This window comes from Cnephaeus nilssonii (genome assembly GCF_951640355.1).
Source record: "Cnephaeus nilssonii genome assembly, chromosome: 15".
Taxonomy (NCBI): domain Eukaryota; kingdom Metazoa; phylum Chordata; class Mammalia; order Chiroptera; family Vespertilionidae; genus Cnephaeus; species Cnephaeus nilssonii.
This window is the reverse complement of record NC_137086.1, coordinates 65,282,275-65,302,612: the sequence shown is the minus strand read 5'-3', so window position 1 is coordinate 65,302,612 and position 20,338 is coordinate 65,282,275. Positions and strand designations below refer to the sequence as shown.

Below are 20,338 nucleotides of genomic sequence, written 5' to 3'. Positions count from 1 at the left end.
AGCCCAGCCTGTGTCCTCTTGCAGTCTGGGACCCCTCTCTCCTTACTGCCTGCCTGCTCGCTGCTCCTTATCGCTCGGCTCTCTGCTCCTTAGTGCTGCCGAGGAGGCAGGAGAGCCCAGCTTCTGACTGAACGGCACTCCCCCTGTGGGAGTGCACTGACCACCAGGGGATAGCTCCTGCATTGAGTGTCTGCCCCCTGGTGGTCAGTGCGCATCATAGCGACTGGTTGTTCCGGTCGTTCCACCTTAACGGTCGCTTAGGCTTTTATTATATAGACTAGAGGCCCGGTGCACGAAATTTGTGCATGGGGGGGTGTTCCCTCAGCCCAGCCTGCATTCTCTCCAATCCAGGACCCTTCAGGGGATGTCTGACTGCCGGTTTAGGCCCGATCCCTGGCAGTCAGACATCCCTGGATCGCTGGCTCCTAATTTCTCACCTCCCTGCCTGCCTGGTTGCTCCTAACTGCTCCCCCCCTGCTGGCCTGATCGCCCCTCACTGTCTCTGCATGCTGGCCTGATCGCCCCTAACTGCCCCCCGCCAGCCTGGTCGCCCCCAACTGCCCCTCCTGCCGGCCTGGTTGCCCCTCATGGACCTCCCCCCGCCCACCATCCTGGTCGCCCCCAACTGCTCCTCCTGCCAGCCTGGTCGCCCCTCACGAACCTCCCCCTCCTCACCGGCCTGGTTGCCCCACACAGCCTGCTGTTCAGTCATTTGGTTGTCCCTCACTAATCCCCCAGCTGGCCTGGTCGCCCCATGCAGCACTGCTTGTTCAGTTGTTTGGTCATCCCTCACTAACGCCCCCTGCCGGCCTGGTCGTAGGCAGCCATCTTGTGAGGGCGCGAGGGTTAATTTGCATATTACCTCTTTATTATATAGGATTGTAAATCCACACTGATATTTATAATTCAAAATTACAAGATAGTTTGCTTCTCTGATTATATATTTGTATCACTTTTCTCTTAAGCTGAAAGTTTTGACCCTAGGAACATGAACATAATTATTTGCTTGATTATCCTAGTTTATCTGTAGACAACATATATAAATATTTAGAATAACTCTACCAATATTATCACCAACAATTTCACTGCTAAAAATAGCTGAAGATGTTTTGTCCTTAGGGTTTTCCCCAATAGGGAAATGCAGTCAAATTGCTGTGTTTCAAAGTCTTTCGGAATGATTCTTCTCTATTTATGCCACCAACTCAATACATCATTTAGTTATTCTGCTTTTGCTTTTCTGAGACTTTAAAAAATTAACATGGATTTATAATTATGTAAACCATGTACGTGGTTCCAGAGCCAAATGTCCGTAGAAAAATCGCGTTTTGTTATTTTTGTCTTGTTCTCTCCCCACCCCCTTTCAGTCACTGTTTTTAAGAGTATTTTCTTGTCCCTCCTTTTACGTATTGCTTTTTAATATAAGCAAATACAGGTGTCCATATGTACTTATTTTTAACATTTCTCATTTTAAAAAAATAAATAAACAGTAGCATACTTTTCACACATTTTCCAAACTGGAGTTTAAAGGTTGTCTCCTAATTATATGGCATATTGTAACCTAAGTAAGCATGATATTGAGTTACACTGAATGTGCTTATTTATTCAGTTATTTTTGGAAGGGGTAATTATAGCAACTGCCACCTAAACATTTCAATCATATTCCAAAATAGTTAGAGAATACATTAATATTCCTGCCTTGTTTTTGCTTTTAAAGAAAAGAAAGAAAATCTTGGTCTGTTCGATGTGCATGCATTTTAGTTCCGTGGTTCTCAGTGGGGCTTCACCCCGCAGGGGACACGGGCGATGTCTGGAGATATTTTTGATCTCACAACCCAAGGGAGGTGGGGTCGCTGCTGACGTTCCCCCAGTGCATGGGGCAGCCCACAGAGTCACGTCCCAGATGCCCGTGCTGTGTGTCACCGCTCAGTTCCAACCAGGCCTTGGAGAGCGTGGTCATCTCCCTCCCTCTCCTCTCCTCTCTTTCTTCCGTCCCTCCTCTCTCCCTTTCTCTCTCTTCTTTTTCAGTAAAACTAGATGATTACATCTGGGACATCAATGATATGTGCTTTACCAGGCTTGTCTGAAGAGAGAAATAATTCTGCGCGTGAAAGCTCTGCTCTAGTTTTACTCTGGTAAAAATTGTATGTGCAGCCACGTCTTTGGGGGCGGGGAGCAGTTTTGCATTATTACAGGCCTCAGGAAAACAGGATTTCTTGTCAGGTGCGTGCACACTGACCGGACGGTTTAAAGCGATGGAAGTTGAGTGTTGATGAGTTGGAGGCAGGATGGGCACCATGGCCTCGCGGTTAATTTGGCATACGCCCATTTATGCAATACTGTTACTCAAAGGCCTATGTCTGTAGGCGATCTGTGGGAAGATGGCAGCTGGGCTGCTCTTACGAAGTTATTAGGTCATTGATGACATTCAAGGTAACTCCAGGCCTCGCATTACTTTTCCTTATTTCTGTACTTCCCGTGGCCTCCCTTTAGAATCTGATGGAATACTCATTTCATTGCATGCGGGTCTTACTGTGCTGTGCCGAGCGGGGGCCGCCTGTCGGGGTATCGGCCGTGCGCACTGACCACCTGTGGAGAGGTGCCTGGGGGTTGGCCCGGGCTTGGAGAGCAGGCGGCGCGGCGGCCGGCCCTCGGCGCGAGCTTGGTGACTTCAGATCTTAGCTTTCCTTCTGCCTTTGGTATGAAGAGGACCCAGAGGCGTTCCTAACCTCACTGCTCTATTTTTTTCCTTTTATTTTCCCTTGCATTTCCCCACATTTCCATCAGTGAATTAAATGAGTTGGAAAACACAGGTCAGCACTTCCGGCCCAGTAAAGCAGCACACATGGGGCTCCGTGGTCAGGAGCCCTGCATAGTTAGAGAGTTACCGACACCCGCTGTGGCAGGCCCTGCTCCGCCGGCCCCCTGAGGGGCTGTGTGATAGGATGGGTTTTAGTGAACATTTTACTGCTGAGTTTCACATATTTGGGGTTGGTTTGGTGCCATTAGTGGGGGTGCGAGTGTGTGGTGATGGCGACAAGGGTGGTCTTTCAGAAATGGATTTAGTCACCAGAGTCCCTGTTTCTGGCCCTACGACATAAAAACGTACTCTCCTTTCCAGCCTGTGACTCACATCTTATCCGCCCGCCCTTCCTTTCAGCATCTTCCCCTCTCCCGCAAGGAAAAAGTTGACGTTGAGTTACATGCCTTTTTCACTCACCAGAGGCACAACCTTTGAAAATGCCCCTATTTCAGCCTTTATACTTTTAAATTTTTTTTTTAATTGATTTCAGAGAGAGAGAGACAGAAACATCAGCGATGAGAGAGAATCACTGATCAGCTGCCTCCTGCACACCCCTATTGGGGATCAAGCCCACCACCTGGGCATGTGCCCTGACCTGGAATCAAACTATGACCTCCTGGTTCATAGGCTGACGCTCAACCCCTGAGCCACACCAGCTGGGCCCTGCACAGAAATAAAACAGTTTGTGCTATTTCTGGGCAGCGTGTAAGGCAGGGTTCTCAGGCCACCAGCGGAGCAGTTGCCATGTGCAGCGGGCAAGGCACCATTGTGCCCCTGCCTTTCTCCGCGGAAAAGCGCGGCCCATTGGGCAAGTGGGCGCTCCTACTGCGCGTGCGTGAGGGAACCTGCCCGGGGCAGCAGCCCGGGGGCTGAGAGGATGGGGAGCAGCCTGGGCCTGGTGCTGTGGGGCTCCCATCAGGCCCGGGGTGGGGTGGGGGGGGAGGCAGGAAGGGCGTGAGGAGTCAGTGGACTTGCTGCCGACGAGGGACGGTGATTCCCGCAGAGTGAGGCCGTGGAGCGGAGACCCCGGCTTTCCCAGGAGCCCGTGGGCACCGTGCCCACGCGGGCCGGCAGCTGCCCGGCTGCAGGGACAGATGCTTCTGGAAAGAACCAGCTCGTAATTCGGCGCTGAAAAGCTCAGCGATTTGGTGTGGACGCACTGACTTGTGGTTCCCTAAGTTTGTGAAGCGACTGGTGCCGACCGCGCACGTCTAGGCAGCTGAAGCACGCTAAAGCAGGTGGGACTGGACGGGGACGAGCTGTAGTCATCGGATCCGGTTCGTTTCCCAGGAGAACAAAACTGGAACTCCTTTTCGTTAATCTACAGTTGCGTTCCACCTACTTCAGAGCCAATATTAAATTCTCTCCTACCTCCAGAGGGTGCGTTTGAACATAAGTATCGGTAGGATTAATAGTCTGAGTTAAGGTTAGCTTGTTTTAAGATTTGTTTTCACCTATCACCATTTTGTTGAAATGTTTTTTTTATTTGGAAGTGATGCGTAGTTGTTGTTTTTTTAAAAAGGCGGATGAGTTAGCATTAAGGGAGGCCCTTCTCCTGGGGGAGGTGCCCCGAGGCCACAGCGAAGAGGGCTCCCGGGTCCCGTGTGCACGCCGGAGGGTTCTGCAACATCCAAGTCCTAGGTCACTCGGATCCTTTTGTTTTCTTCTTATTTCCTCCCTTCTCTTATAATTGGTGGTGAATTTTATGGCCTGTACATCATACCATCTCAGTTTAATAAAAAGTAACTGTGGCGTTTGTGGATTGATTTAGAGAGGAGAAACGAAGGGTAACATGCTTTTCTCTTTATATTGTCGGGTATGAAGAGTGAGGTTTCCCAGAGGTCTGTGTGGCGTGGATCAAACACATTTTATGGATTGTTGAGGTGAAAAAGCCTGTGGTGAACCCACCAGGTTACGGAGAATGAAGTTCACGAGGGCCATGAATCCCCATGATGACCAGCTGCGGGCGTGTGCGTGGAGGCAGCGGCAGCTCAGTTCCTTCGTAGATCAGATTGGATTCCGCCTGACGTGCTCACCTGCTTCTTCTGAGTTTATATCTTTGAAAATTTTCTGCTTGGAGCTTAGAGACTTTTCTCCCGTTTCTCACGTGAATAGCACTTCAGCAGGGCAGGTCGTTTGTTGAGCTGTGGACCTTGATGGGCGTTTAGGCTCTTTGCATTTGGATGTCCGACCCAGCTGCCCTCCACAGGCTGTGCAGGTTTGCAGTTTGTGGGAGAGGATCTGCTACCTCCGCACCTCCCAAACTGCTGTCTTATCATACTTAAACATTTTTTGGTAATTTTCAAAATTTTTACTTTTGAAATAAATTTTGGCTCACAAACCGTTGCAAAAATAGAACAAAGGATTCCTCTACAGCCAGTGATGGCGAACCTCTGACACGCGTGTCAGTGCCATTTCTGATGACACGTGGCCGCTGAGGCGGCTGCATGTCGAGGATGAAACATTTATGTTATTTAAACTATAAATATCGCGAAATAATGTTTTTTCCTCAAAGTGACACACTACCCGAGTTATGCTCAGTTTTTTGGCGAAGTTTGACACACCAAGCTCAAAAGGTTGCCCATCACTGCTCTACACCCTTCATCTACCTTCCGCAGACGGTAACGTCTTAAATCACCGCAGTGATCCGAGGGAGGTTAACAGGGACATGCTGTCAACACACTGCTGAGAGTGTCTGACAGTCTGCTGGGGGAAGGCAATAGCTTGGTGTGATTTTCGCTTATATTTATTTTATTATGAGTGAATCCAGCAACTTTCTGTATGTTTGAAAGGCAGGTATTTTCCTTTGCTCGTTTCTTTGATTTTCTGGACTTCCATCAAGTTCAGGGAGCTTGCACTGTCTCAGGAAGAGAGGGCCCGTTGTGTTAGGAATTACAAATGTTTTTCCCAACTTTTAACTTGTCTTCCTAGTTTTCCTGGGGTATATTTACCATGTAAAAAAGTTTTTATGTTTTTTAAAAAGTTCTTCCAGCAAGGTCATAAAGGCTATATTTATATATCCTTCTGTACTCTATTGTTCGACCACAAATCATAGATGCCCTTGGGTTGGTCCATTGTAGGAAGTGAAGCGTGGCTCCAGCTTTCTTCAGATGGTACCCACATATGCTGTCGCCATTTACTAAGAACTCTTACCTTTTCGCCCTGGCCGGTGTGGCCCAGTGGGTTGGAGCGTTTCCGGTGCATCGAAAGGCTGCGGGTTTGGGTCCTGGTCAGGGCACATACCTAGGTCGTGGGTTTGGTCCCCATTCGGCACATGTACAGGAGGCAACCAATTGCTGTTTCTCCCACTCGGTCTCTCTCTTTCAAATCAATAAGCTTGTCCTGGCTGAGGATGAAAAGAAGTCTTATCTTCCCCCATTGACGTGAACTAGTGCCTTTAGTGTAGGCTAGATTCCCAGATGCATGTGGGTCTGCGTTCCATCTCCTCATGTTTCATTCCTCCAGCCCGTTGTATGTCACATCAGACTTGAACAGATGAGTTCTTTGAAAGCTTCCTATTATTGTAAAATAAATGAAACAAAATAGCAGTATTCTATCCAAGGCTGTTATAAAGCTAATACTGTGCTTACGTATAAGTAAATGAGACTGCAGAGGCCCGTAGGTCACTGAACATTCCGGCATGCAGTGGAAGGCAGATGGTCCCTCCATCGTAAGTCCAAACGTGGGTGAAACATATCCTTTGCAAAAGGTCATTTTGAAGGTGCTTACCTGGACTCCCCGCCCTCCCGCCATCTTTGCCAGCTGTGTTCCTGGATGCCGGAGGCAGGTTAAGGATGCCTGGTGGGAAATTGGATTAAAATAGTTAGTGACAACGTTTTTTTACGTAGGGGAGAGGGGACTCACAGTTCGGAAAGTATGTAAGAATTCCCTGGAGCATTTTCTTCGGTAACGTAGCTTCCGGTCTTGAGGAAACCCGTGCATTCAGAAGCACTGTCTGCGTTCACGGGACTCCGTGAAGCTGTGTCCGCGGCGCCTGACAGGTCACCGCCAGCTTCCCCCTCGCACCGCTCCCGGGGAGGTCAGCGCAGCTGCTCAGCCAGCCATGCCGTGCAGGCTGGATGGGTTGGTCTCTGGTGAGGGGCAGCGTGCACAGGGTCAAGGCCAAGGGCTCCCAAGACAGAGGCCCCCATTTCTCACAGCCCACCTGGGTGTGGTCCCCAACCTCTCTGCTCTGAACGGGGATAATGAAGCTCCTCCTGGTGAGAGACCTGAAGGTGACAGTGCATGAGAAGCGCGTCCCTGGTCTGTGGCTCCCGTCAGTGCTGAGAAACCATGTCCGTTCCCGTGGGCTGTGTCCTTTCCTCTGGAGTGCGTGACCCTCGGAGGCCCGCGCCGCCTGCACTGGTGTGCTGAAGGCGAAGGAAGCTGGGCATTGTTAGTTTACGGTTAAAAAGAGTGGCATGAACGTGTGTGAATGGCACACGGGAGGCTGAGCCCAGGCAAGGTGAGGTTGGCCTCAGTGTTCTGAGGTCTAAGAAAACAAATGTCCTGTCTGCGGTTGGCCTATTTGAGAGAGATGGACCGCGTGTGGTGTCGCTGTCAGCTAGGGCCAGTTGCGGGACCAGGACTGATAAACTTTTATGTATGTTGGCTCCTTGTTTTGTCAAAAACAATAATCTTCAAACTGGAGCACATAGAACACATGTCCACAAGGAGGAACTGAAGCTGACATGGAGGCAGTTAGTAGGCGAGCACCTGGCCAGTTGGCATCCAAAGCCGCGCCGTCAGCGGGGGCGAGCCTCTCCGGGCGATGGCAGCTGCCTGTTGGGTCTCGAGAAGATTGGAGACCGGCACACGCCCTCATTTTCTAAAGGGAGAGAACACAGATCAGAAAAGACTCTCAAACAGATTACCAGGCGGCGATGACAGCTGGGGCATCGAGCTGTCGGCACCTCCTTCTTTAGTGCCGTGTGGCTGGGCTTCAGCAGAGGTGGGGCCGCTTCTAAATTGTCCCTCAAGTCTCTAGTGGCCTCGGACCATGGGCGTGCTGGGAAGCCTCTGGGCCGTTGCTCCTGGGGATGTGTCTTGGTCCCTGCTCTCACTGTGCTGTGTGGGACCCCCTGCACCCTGTCAGTGACAGCTCACTCGGCCTGCCTCCGCGCGCTCCGTGTCATCTCGTGCGCACGGCACCTGGGTGGGACAGTTTTGTCTGTTTACACAAAAGCAGTGAACAGCATTATCTGAAGGAGAATGCGGGGCCCGGTCAGCAGAAGCCTTTGTCCTTGGCTGCGCTGGCGGAGCAGAGAGGGTGAGAGGCCCGGGACACACAGGAAGGGTAGTTGAGTGCAGTGCCAGGTGGATGGAGGGACATTCCGGCTTCCACCCTCGCTGTCCTCTTATCTCGCCCTTGGCTTCTTACGTGCGCGGTGGTGAGAGCCGATGGTCCTGGGTCTTGCCTGGGAGGCTGGGTGTGTGGGGGCGGGAGGCCCTCAGTCACCCCCCTTTATAATGAGGGGTGGTTGAGGGAACAGGTTGTGTTTTCTTGGAGCACCTATTGCGTACTTGGCACTTTGCTGGGTGCTTTTCATGCTGCTCAGCTGCTCATGCTGTTTATGGGTTTATATACAGGATAGCGCGTCTGCAAAGAATCCTTTTCGCTTTACCCTGCATTCTGTAGGCGAGACTAGCGTTAGAGGTGGAGCGTCTGGCTGGAAGACAGCCAGTGAGAGGGGAAGCTGGTCTCTCACGCTGCTCAGGGCAGGCCCTCCCGCCTCGGGCCCGCTGTGGGGCTGGGAGCTGGTAGGGGCTGCACCCACAGAGCGGTGAGCCGCGTTGTTCTCCCTGAGGAAGACCTCGGGTGCGGCTGCCCTTGGCCGTGACTTGGCCAGCAGCCTGGATGAAGACAGGGAAGCCTGCGTGTCGCAGACGATGAGTGGGTGGAGTGGTAGGATCACCTGGGACTGAATCAGAACTTGGAACTCTTGAGAAACAGAGCGATGGACTGAAGTGGCCTGGAGAAGGGGGGCGGCCGGCCGGGCCCGCGCGTGCACTCAGCAATCCCCTGCCCCATGTCATAGGAGAGGCCGGGCCTGCTGCGCAGGCGCGATGCTGCCTGAGAGGTTTAACGTGTGTTTAGCATCAGCGTTTCCACTTTCTGCAGACACATCCCTGTCTGATTACGTGTGTCACACACAGAGGTAATGGATGGTGATCCCTAGCATCTGGAATTCCCATTTTGGGCTCTAAACATCCACTCGTCTGTGCTGTCTGCTTTGTTTGTGGGGGCAAAGCACACCCTTGTCTGTTGTGTGTCAGCTCCCAGCACGGTGCTGGTAGGGTTCGGGATGTACCTGTTGGCTATCTAGATGGAGAACAGTGTCAGGCTGGCGAGGTGGAGGAAACCTTGTCATGTTTCAGGTAAGGAGGGTTTTGCTTGGGGTCATTGCTGTTTCTCTGTTAGAAGTTAGTCATGGGAAACGAGGTTAGACCGTTGTATTTCAACAAAAAGTATTTCTTATCTAAAACTGTAATGCTGCTGTATATACTCAGTTTGCTTGTCTCAGAATTTTTAAATTCTAAGACAAATATTAGCTATATTGGAGAGCACACATCTGTTGTAGTTGATTTTTTTTTTTTATGGGTAAGTTTTCTTGAAGCAAACTAGCAGCCGTGCTGTGTCATCTCACGTTTGAGCTGGACCCACCCCTGAGCTCCTGGGGAAGGACAGCATCGGCTGCGCCTCACATGGGTGCACACAGCGGATGCCACACATTGTCATCACAGAAGCAGGACTAGTTCATTCTGCAAACAAGGTGACTTACATTCTCCCTAAGGAAACAGTCTCTGAGGTTAGCCGCGCCTTCACCATCCCCGGGAGGGTGGGCGGGGTAAAGTTCAGTGAGGACTGGCATCAGTTTAAAGCAGAGTCCTGCGCCCTTTCTGTCGCACGCCGAGGGGCAGCGACATGTGGCCCGGCTCCTCAGCAGCCCTGTGCGGAGCAGGCGGGGCCTGGACGGGCCTTCCCCACGTTCCTGTTGTCCCTGCACTGGCGCTGGAGGCTGGCAGCGGAGCCCGGCCTGGTCCTGGGCCTCTCCTGGAGGGATCGGCTGGGCCTGCGGGCCAGGGGCCTGGTTATGCACCGAGCATCCGGGGCTTTCGGGACATACTCCTTGCAGGGTGTGCTCTGCCCGGGGCTGGCGAGTAAGATGGTGAATTCAGAGAAAGCCTTCAGTCTCTTCCCGACGGTTAACGCTGCCCACAAAACTGACCGTGGAGCCGACACGGATCGTTTCATGTGCGTAAATGAGCGGGCCAGAGCTTGTCTTGGACACGTCCTCCGGGTGAGGGTGATCTGAGAAGACCTGGCTGGGCAAGGAAGTGGGCTTGGCTCTCCGCCAGATGGGCATTGCAGTGTGTGTGTGCACGCCCGCCGTGCGCCGTGCGCGCCCAGTGAAAAGGCTGGGCGTGTAGATTTTCATGCTCTTGTCTGTTTTGGCTGTGGAAGTGCTTACACAGCTAATCTGGCACTTAGGGTTACTTCCATTTTGAGCCCAGCAGGAGGCTCTTCGGGGATATTCGCAGGAAATGGCTTAATCGGATTCAGCCCCGCACAGTTGGAATGGCTTTACGGATGGCATTCACGGGGCTGCTGCCACTGGAAGGCCTGTAGATGTTTTTGAGCTTTAAGACTTAGAAGTGCACTTTGATTCAGTCCCTCTCATTGGCTCGTTGCTAATTTACTCAACAAAGGAAATACTCAGGGGGGAAACTAAGCAGTGAAATTAAGAAATATGGTTTGTAAGCGGAGCCTCGTTTGGTTTCGGCATGGTTACAGCGTTGTCTGTACTAAAGGCGCCGTATGGATTCTTGGGGGCTGGCGCGGGCACAGTCATGCAAGGGATTCTTGGGGTCTCTTGGGTTAAAATTAGGGAAGAGGTTCTGGCCCTGTGGCACCGGCTGCGGTAGGGCTGTGGACAGTTGCGGCCGATCTTACGTTCATGATGACGGAAGGAGTTTTCCGATGGTGGCCGTCTCATCGGGCCACGTCCTCCAGGGTCTGCCCCGTGCAAGCCCACACACCACCATTGGAGTCCCTTCCCGGAGGCTGGTCCCAGGTCGCCAGGCAACGGAGAGGTGACAGTTGTGAAAGCGAGATTTCTACAGGGGTGAGGGCATTCCTGAGAATTCCCTGAAGAGGGGAGGTGGGTCCCCTCCCGAACGACAGACTGGAATTGGCTGACGACAGCTGGGGAAGTGGGCGTGGGGAAGGCACCATGGGCATGGGGCTCAGAACTGTGAGGATCTGGCATTTGTGGGTGACACCCTTGGACCATTGTAGGAATACTCAAAAGTAGCTAAATGGCCTTCAAAAACCGTGGCATTAAACTGTCTATTCAATTGGAATAACCATAAATTTGCTTTCTATAAGTTTTTTAACTATTAGCCTTTCTAATGGGGGGATTGAATTTATTCAACTCGCTTTTCATTCCCTATTCTATGGAACACGTGTGTGTGTGATGCTATGAAATGTATGTGAGCATCACCCTACTGAAGGGGGAGAGCCATGGCTCGACGTGTTGCAGGTTCAGTTCCTGGTCAGGGCACAAACCTAGGTTTCGAGTTCGATCCCCAGTCAGGGTGCATACAGGAGACAACCCATTGATGTTTCTCTCCCACATCCATGTTTCTCCTTCCTCTCCCTCTCCAAAATCAAAGAAACATGTCCTTGGGTGAGGATTAAAAAAAGGGGTGTGGGGGGGTGGATAAATCAAGTTGGTTCAGCCCCCATCCGAAGCGAAATAGGATAATATGTAGTGAGATTTTTTTTTTTTTTTAGTTTCCTAGAAGCCAGTGCATTCTGTAGGAGGCTTCAGTTACCAGTAATTTACAAAATTAAAATGAACAACAGCCTTCCCACAAATCTTTCTCACGCCTCTCCACAGCTGGATTGTTCTCTGTGCTCCCGCAGCTTCTCAAAGGTGAAGGTCATGGGCCAGTCCCAGTCCGTGTAGCGCATTACCTCAGCTAATGGCTGTAAACGCTGCGTCCCCAGCCTCGTGGGGAGTTTTATCCTGGCTTCTTAACGGACAGTGACGTGCTCCCGAACTGAGGTGGGTTCCGAGCCACCTCCACGTCCCTGTCCATCCGTGCCCCCTGCTCACTTGGGGACCAGGCTTAATCCCGGGCCTGACCGATGGGCTCAGCGCTCTCTGGAAGGTTCTATGGTGAGACTCACGTGCGTCACCGCAGGCTCAGCGGATTCAGTGCCCTTCTCTGAAGTTACTGCGTGGCTCTCAGTAACAGCTTTGGCGCTTGAGGGGCAGGAGAAAGCAAGGTTGTGTACAGGATTAATTTTGCTGTGGGAAAATCTTCCTACCTTATAATAGAGAAACATGCAAATTGACCGCACCTCCGCTATGCCCACGATTGGGCCGGCGGGAGGCTGGGGGGCGGGACTCCGGATGGCCTATCTGGCCGTTGAGAAGATCAAGATGGCGGCGCCCAGTCCTCTTAGTTCCGGGGGTCCCTGGGGCGATCGGCACCCCGGGGGGCGTGGCCAGGCCCATGCAGCCGCTCCCGGGGGTCCCTGGGGCGATCGGCACCCCGGGGGGCGTGACCGGGCCCATGCAGCCACTCCCAGGGGGTCCCTGGGGCGATCGGCACCCTGGGGGGTGCGTGGCCGGGCGCATCTAGCCGCTCCCGGGGGTCTGAGGCGGGGGTTGAGGGGTGGTGCCACCTCAGTGGAGGGGTGCTGCACTGCAGGGTACTGGACTGACTGATGTGATTCAGAGAAGCTCCCAGTGCTAATGGGCCTCGCTCAGGTGGCCTTCACACTTCAGAGGCAGTGACTCCTGCTCCTGCCTTGACCCAAAAGCAAGCTCGCTACACCCTGCTCCATAGCAGAGCATGCCTAGGCAGTGAGTGGGAAGCCTTCCACCTGCTTTGGAGAAGGGGGGGCAGTAAAGAATGGGGGGAGAGGAAAGAATGTGGAGCATCCGCAATGAAGAGGTGCTTGAGAAAGAGGCTCGGAAGCCTGACTGGAAGGTTTGTTCTGTTTGCTGGGCGGCTGCCCCTTAGGAAGCGCAAAGAGCATGGCTCTGAGGGCTTCCTGTGTGCTGAGTCAAGTTCCACAGCCAACTGGAATTGGCCTCAGTTTCCTGGTCTGTAAAATGGATGAAGCGTGTCCCAGTGCCTTCACTGAGCTTTGATGGCCAATTGAGACACTATATAAAGAAAATGAGGGAAGAAGTGAGAAAGAAAATGAAGGACAAGCAACACAAAAGAAAGACTGAAAGGAACCTGTAAACCCATTGTCACTTAAATAGGGAATATAGTCAATAGTGTTGTAATGATGGTATGATGCCAGGTGGGTACTAGAAATATCGGGGAATACTTTGTAAAGTATATGATTGTCTAACCACTATTCTGTAACTAATATAAAACCTGAAACCAATACAAAATAATGTTGAATGTAAAGAAATGAAAATTGGAGTGAAATTTTTATAAATTTCAAAGTTTAAATAAAAGCTGTAAAGGAAGGAAGGGGAGAATAAAAAGTGTTTTTCATTTTGCCACTTCATTAAAAAGACAGTTGTCTTTATATGGTGCTTTTATACTTTTCTAAGTCATTATCTCATTTTAATTTCCGGGCAACTTAAAGACAAGATAAGTATTCCCTCCACTATTCAAAGAAAGGAAATCTTGGTGTCTGGTCCTAATGATTCAATCGTCAAGCCCTTATTGTAAAGCAGGGTTAGTAAAATTTTCTGTGCAGGGTCATATCTATACTAATAAAAGCTTGGGGGTGATCAGGCCTGCAGAGGAGCAGTTAGGGGGCAATCAGGCCAGCAAGGGAGCAGTTAGGGGGCAATCAGGCAGGTAGGTGAGCGGTTAGGAGCCAGCGGTCCCGGATTGTGAGAGGGATGTCCAACTGCAGGTTTAGGCCCGATTCCACAGGGATCGGGCCTAAACCTGCAGTTGGACATCCCCCGAGGGGTCCCATATTAGAGAGGGTGCAAGCTGGACTGAGGGACACCCTCCCCAGTGCACGAATTTCGTGCACCGGGCCTCTAGTTAGTTTATAAAACAACAGGGGTATTTGTAGGAAAAAGTACAACTCTTATTTTATAGAAAAATACAGGAACATTTTTTTAGTACCATACAGCTAATATCTGCATATGATCAGTGCCAGGTGGCATCATTTTTCAGGTGGTTTGGAGCATGGAACGCTAGCTTCCCGGGGGGGTGGACACGTGCCCCCTGGAACCTCCTCTCGCGCTCACCTGCCCACGAGGTGGTTATATTTTTGTAAACCTCTTAAAAAGCAGAAGAACATTCTCACAGCATTTTTTTTTTTGTTACATCTCCTGAGGCAAGGGAAACAAAAGGAAAAATGGGGCAAATAGAGCTATTAGTGAACGAAAAGGGAGGGTAATTTTTGGATTGGGATGTGATTTCCTGGGGAAAGAGAAGAGGGAGGTTTTGTTGTTGTTGTTTTAAGTCCTGTAGATGGCTCCTTCTTTATGTGGGGTAGGCAGATCACCTATGTGACGGATTACCCACTGGTGCTTGACCAGAAAATTCCAGACAGCTTAGTTAAAATTATATTTCTGGGAGAAGTGGAAACTGCAATTGGTATTTTTAAAAAAAATTATTGATTTCAGAGAGGAAATGAGAGGGAGAGAGGGAAACATCAATGATGAGAGAGAATCATTGATTGGTTGCCTCCCAAAGGCCCTACACTGGGGATGGAGCCCGAAACCCCACCCGTGCCCTGACCAGGAATCTAATCGTGACCTCCTGGTTCATAGGCGGACATTTAACCACTGAGACACACCGGCTGGGCTGTTTTTTGTTGTTTTTTCTTTAACAGATGTATTGTCCTGCTTGTTTAAACACAATTTACAATTTTTATGTACCTAATAATCCCTTTATTTGGAAAACAACATTTATATGTCTGGTGCTTTGATCACAGGACAAAATTTAAAAATAGGGCGAGCTTTGCAAATGTCAGAGTTCTGCTTTGGGCCGTCCTTTCATCTTCCACTTTTACGTTTTTCTTGTGAAAGGTCCCCGCCTCCACGCCTAGGTCTAAACTGAGGCTTGTCCCACAGCCCTGCGCACTTTGTTGTCGTCAGCATTTACATAAACTGGGCGGGGCTGGAAATAAATGGTGTGTGATTGGCCATTTAGTAATTGTATGCTAATTAACGTGTCAGCTTGAACTGTTTTCGAAAATGCTGGAGGATTCAAAACGCTTTGTCAAGCTTTGAGAGTGAAAAGGTTTTGAGAAAACACAGGCCAGTATATGTGTGGGTAAATAGCGCAGTTAGAAAAATTCACCATCAGTGTAATATGTGTGGGTTTCGTTCACTTGGGAAAAGCCTGCACCTCCAGGTTAAGACTGTATTTTCAGGGGTTATTTCTGTAGTTTGTCATTAGAGAAGTTTCTCTGAACGCGTAGAGCACCCGAAGCCACGAGGAGAAGGCACAGCGTTCTCTCCTTAGTGTGAGGCTGGCTTTTGGTGTTGCTTTTGCAGCTGCCAGTAGCCATAGATGATCGCTCTTCTCTCCCACTGGGAGAGTAAGAGGGAGAGGACGCAGTCTGAGTGGTTTCTGTTAAATAAATAAATAAATGAAGAGAGAGCAAGTGGAGCTACATCGAACTAAAAAGTTTTTGTACAATAAAGGAAGCCATCCTCTGAATGGGAGAACGTATTTGCCAGCGACACATCTGATAAGGGGTTAATACTCAAAATTTATAAAGGACTTGTGAAACTCAACACCAAAAAAACCAAGTAATCCGATTAAGAAATGAGCAAAGGAGCTGAACACACACTTCTCCAAAGAGGACATACAGATGGCCAATAGGCATATGAAAAGATGTTCAAAGTCACTGATCATCAGAGAAATTAAAACCACAATGAGGTATCACCTCACACCTGTCAGAATGGCCACCATCAACAAATCAACAAACAAGTGCTGGCGAGGATGTGGAGGAAAGGGAACCCTCGTGCACTGCTGGTGGGAATGCAAACTGGTGCAGCCACTGTGGAGAACAGTATGGAATTTCCTCCAAAAATTAAATGGAACTGCCTGATGACCCAGTAATTGCACTTCTAAGAAACCTGAAACACTAATTCGAAAGAATATATGCACCCCTATGTTCGTTGCAGCGTCCTTTATAATAGCCAAGATTTGGAAGCAGCCCAAGTGCCCATCAGTAGACGAGGGGATAAAAAAGCCGTGGAACATTTACACCGTGGAATACTACGCAGCAGTAAAAAAGAAGGATCTCCTACCCTTGGAGACAGCATGGTTGGATCTGGAGAGTATTATGCGAAGCGAAAATTGGCCAGAGAAAGACAAATACCACATATGTCACTTATATGTGGAATCTAATGAACAAAATAAGCTAACAAAATGGAAACAGATTCGTAGATACAGAGAACAGACTGACAGCTGTCAGAGGGAGGGGTGTTGGGAGGCTGGGTGAAAAAGATGAAAGGGTTAAGCAAGAAAACCCTCAAGACAGACAACAGTATGGTGATCACCAGAGGGAAAGTGGGTGGGGCATAAAAGAGGAGAGAGCGGGATAAAGGGCGATGGAAGGAGACTTCCCGTGGGTGGTGAACACACACCACAATATACAGATGATGTGCTACAGAATTGTATACCTGAAACCTATGTAATTTTATTAACCAATGTCACCCCAATAAATTCATGTTTTAAAAGCAGGACATGAGATCATTCAATGATTAGATTATTTTATAACGTTTAGCCTCAGATATTACCTCCCCGTTAAAAGATAAGTGAGGGCAGCACCATGCCCTGGACCCCAGGAAGGAGCCCGTGGGAAGTGGGAGCAGAGGGAGGGGGGGCTGCACCTGCTTATGTACTAACTTGGCCGTTTTGCCTTGGCGTTCACTAAGTCACGGGTTAATGGGGCTGCTTCTCCGTGCCAAGCCTGTGGTCAGTGCTGGTCCTGCCCTTGAGAAAGGCTCCTGCTAACAGAGCCCCCGGAACTAGCTGCCACGTTCCTGGAGACGCCACGGAGCGGGAACATGGAAGACGACGTCAGCGAAGCGAAAGCCGCCACGTGCAGAGGCTGGGTGTTCTGCAGGACACGTGACCCAGTTTCAACGCTTTGTCATTAAAATAAAACGGGCTTAAAGTGCCTTGAGAGACATACAGGAAATTATAATTTGGAACATTATTTCACTCTTGATTCAAATAAATCAGCTATAAAACACAGTTATGAGACAATTGGGAAAATTGGAACACTAGATATGAGATTTATATTAAGGAATTAATCATTTTTTTAGGTGTAAGGATGGAGTTGTGTGTATCTGTTGGTCATACACACTGAAGTGTTTACAAATAAAGTAATTTTTGTATGGGATTTGCTTTAAAGTCCTCTAGTGAGGGCTGGGAGTTGTGGGGAGCTGGCTGTAGGTCCATAATTGATGAGGCTGTGTGGCAGGTACCTGGGGAGAAATATCCTCTCTACTTTGAATATGGTTAAACATCTTCACTACAAAGCTTACGTTACAGTTTGGGGAATGCTTTGCACAGAGGAGGGAAGCCAGGTTTTCTGTGCATAAGAATTCGGAGCATGTTGCCAGAGGTGACAACATTTGAACTGGGTTTTAAAGAAAGAAGAGATGAGCAAAACTTGGAGTATGTTCCCTTGTGGCCAGGAGGAAGGTCGCTGGAGAGTCACTGTGAGTTGTCCGGGGTTTTGTTACTGCTCCCTTCCATTCATCCCTCCTTCCGTCCATGTACGACATGCCTTTCAGGTGCCTCCTGTGTGTGATGTCTGTGATGAGAACATGGCTGACCGCCTGGTGGAGAACCTGCGTGAGCGTTTGTTTGCTAGGACTGCCATAACCAAGTTCCGCAGACCGGGTGCTTGGCGACAGAAACGTTCTCACAGTTCTGGAGGTGGCAGTCAAGGATCGAGGTGTTGGCAGGTGTGGTTTCTCTCGAAGGTTCTCTCCTCTTGCTGCTTCTTCACGTGTTTGTCCCTCCGTGCTTGTGGGTCCCTGGTATCTCTCCCTGTTCTTATTAAGGACCCAGTCAGATTGGCTTAGCAACTGCCTCATTTTAGCGGAATTATCTCTTCAGAGACCCTCTCTCTAAATACGGTTACATTCTGAAGTGCTGGGGTTGGGAGTTTAACATTTGAATTTGGGGGGGACACAATGCAGACTGTAACCCATGGCACAGGCACAGCTGCACGATATAAGAAGAGCTCTGTGATGCTAAAGGAACCCAGAAGGCAGAGTGTTCAAGGAACCCTGGAGGCCTCTGGGAATTCTTCTCGGAGGCGGGCTTCGAAGGGGTAGGATATCACCCATCTCTGAACAGGGGCTGGGCTGGGCTGGGCTGGGCGGGGAGAGCATTTGAAGGGAGCTCCCAGAGCGAGCCCAGCTGGTGAAGAAGGAAGGGGTGGGCTCTCCAGACGGGGCGGTGAGCAGCCAAGTCAGTGGAGACCTGAGCTGCAGAGGACAGGGAGGGACCCTCGCGAGGGGCTGCGCTGGAGCGGGGTCGGGGCGGGGGGGGGGTGCCCCGGTGCCAGGCCGCCTGCACACAACACTGCAGTGGAGAGATACGCAGGAAAGACGTGAAGTTTAATCACTTGCTGTCTTTATTACTAAAGTAAAACATGTAAAAATGTCACAGAAAAGAATAAAGTTAAAAGTAAAATCGTAATTCTCACCCCTGATCCCACCCCACAAGTTTATGAGTGGCAACCACTGTTAACAGCTTGTGCCTGGCCTTCCTGCCTGCGTCTCAAGGTTCTACTAGAAAAAGAAAAGAAAAGAAAGAAATGCGAGGGGAGAGGTCAGTGCGAGAGGAGGAGGTCAGTGTGAGAGGAGGAGGTCAGTGCGAGAGGAGGCAGGAAAACGGCTTGCCGGCGCTCACTGCGGGCCTGGGCCTTCCTGCAGCTCCCTGGTTCTTTCTGTTCTTCGTCCCCCATGGTGAGGGCTGAGGGCAGGCCGCCCGCAGCACCTGAGCGGTGCTGCCTAGAGGTGGGGTGCTGCCTAGAGGTGGGCGGGACAGGGTCGCCCAGTGCACCTCAGTGATCTCCCAGGAGAGGCAGTGTCTGTGTCTTCTTTTTTTTCTTTGTCTTTCCTTCTTTCTTTCTTTCTTTTTTTTTTTTTAAAGGGGCAGGGTTTGCACCACCTTTCTTCAGTAAATGCAGTTTAAAGTTGAAGGTTTACTTTTTTTTTTAATTTTAGGATTTTTTACAGAGAAGAAGGGAGAGGGATAGAGTTAGAAACATCGATCAGCTGCCTCCTGCACACCCCCCACTGGGGATATGCCCGCAACCAAGATACATGCCTTTGACTGGAATCGAACCTGGGACCCTTCAGTCTGCAGGCTGACGCTCTATCCACTGAGCCAAACCGGGCAGGGCTGAAGGTTTACTTTTGTTGCTGTGGTTGGTGTGGTTACCTGAACAACACTAAGTCCTGTGGGTGCTTCGGAAAAAGTGCGGGGGCTTTAAAATGTCCTGGCATTCGATGGTCTGTGCTGGTGCTGAGATGGGTAGCAGGTGTTAGTGCCGGTTCCGAAAACGATGGTGTGGATTAGTGGGAAGACCTCAAGAGCAGCACTTCTCAGACCCTTGGAGGACGGAGTGCTGTTGTCAGAGGCTGGCATCAAATATATACCGGAAACTCTACAAGCCTCGGGGCGTGGTGTTGCTCACCAATTCCTACCTGTTAGAAGGTTTAGGCGGCAGGCTGTGAAACCTAAGTTCCTCCTGAGGTTTGCATTGCGATCTTCTGGTCTTCGAATTTTAGATAAGCTTTTAGCACCACATCGTCAGTTTTTGATAATGTTCAGGTCCATTCCCTGTGCCTCAAAGCTGCAGAGCAGGAGCGGAGGGAGCCTGGCCGTGGATGAGGAGGTCCCACAGGGCGTCTGGAGGCTGAGCCGGGCCTGGACTCCCGGCTCCTGCCCCACAGCCTCCTGCTGATTTCTCATCTCCTTACATATGGCCCACACACCGCCTGCAGCGTCCTTCTCAGCCCGCAATACTTGAAGGCAGAAATCTTCGTTACTTCAGAACATAGAACCCTCAGAGCACAACCTCTCACCGTTACCTCCGCCCAGCACCTCCTCAGCCACATGTGTCCCTGTGAGGCTGCTCAGAGAGCTAGAAATTAGTACCCCCCCCCCCCCCATTTTATCAATCAACTACTTACCAACTGATATTTTGGGAAACTAGCTTGTGGCTTTCATTATTCTCTCAGCCCTGACCACTGCCTGGGGGGGTGGGAGGGAGCTGAGATGTGCCTGGGGGGATGGGAGGGAGCTGAGATGTGCCTGGACGGGAGGGGGGGGGAGCTGAGCCCACTGGCCTGGGGGGATGGGAGGGAGCTGAGATGTGTGTGTGTGTGTGTGTGTGTGGGGGGGAGCTGAGATGTGCCTGGGTGGGGGGAGCTGAAATCCGATCGCTGAGTATTCCTAAGCTGTGGGTATTGGTCCATGTGGGGAGGAACCAGGGTTGGACTTTCAGGGCGGTTCTTGTGTAGCTTTGTTTGGTGTCTGAACCGGCGTTTTCCA

The 20,338-nt window shown here is 50.5% G+C and overlaps 1 protein-coding gene across 3 annotated transcripts in view; it reads left to right on the top strand.

The window, feature by feature from the left end:
* Nucleotides 1-20,338, top strand: part of NCK2 (NCK adaptor protein 2) — a 152,788-nt gene that overhangs the window by 49,138 nt on the left and 83,312 nt on the right. Inside the window, exon 1 of one of the 3 annotated variants that reach the window (XM_079792640.1) lies at nt 17,579-17,733. The exons of the other annotated variants lie outside the window; for them this stretch is intronic. The gene's annotated coding sequence lies outside the window, so the exon portion shown is untranslated. Of the gene's footprint in view, nt 1-17,578; nt 17,734-20,338 lie in introns of those variants that run through there. 3 annotated transcript variants of the gene reach the window in all.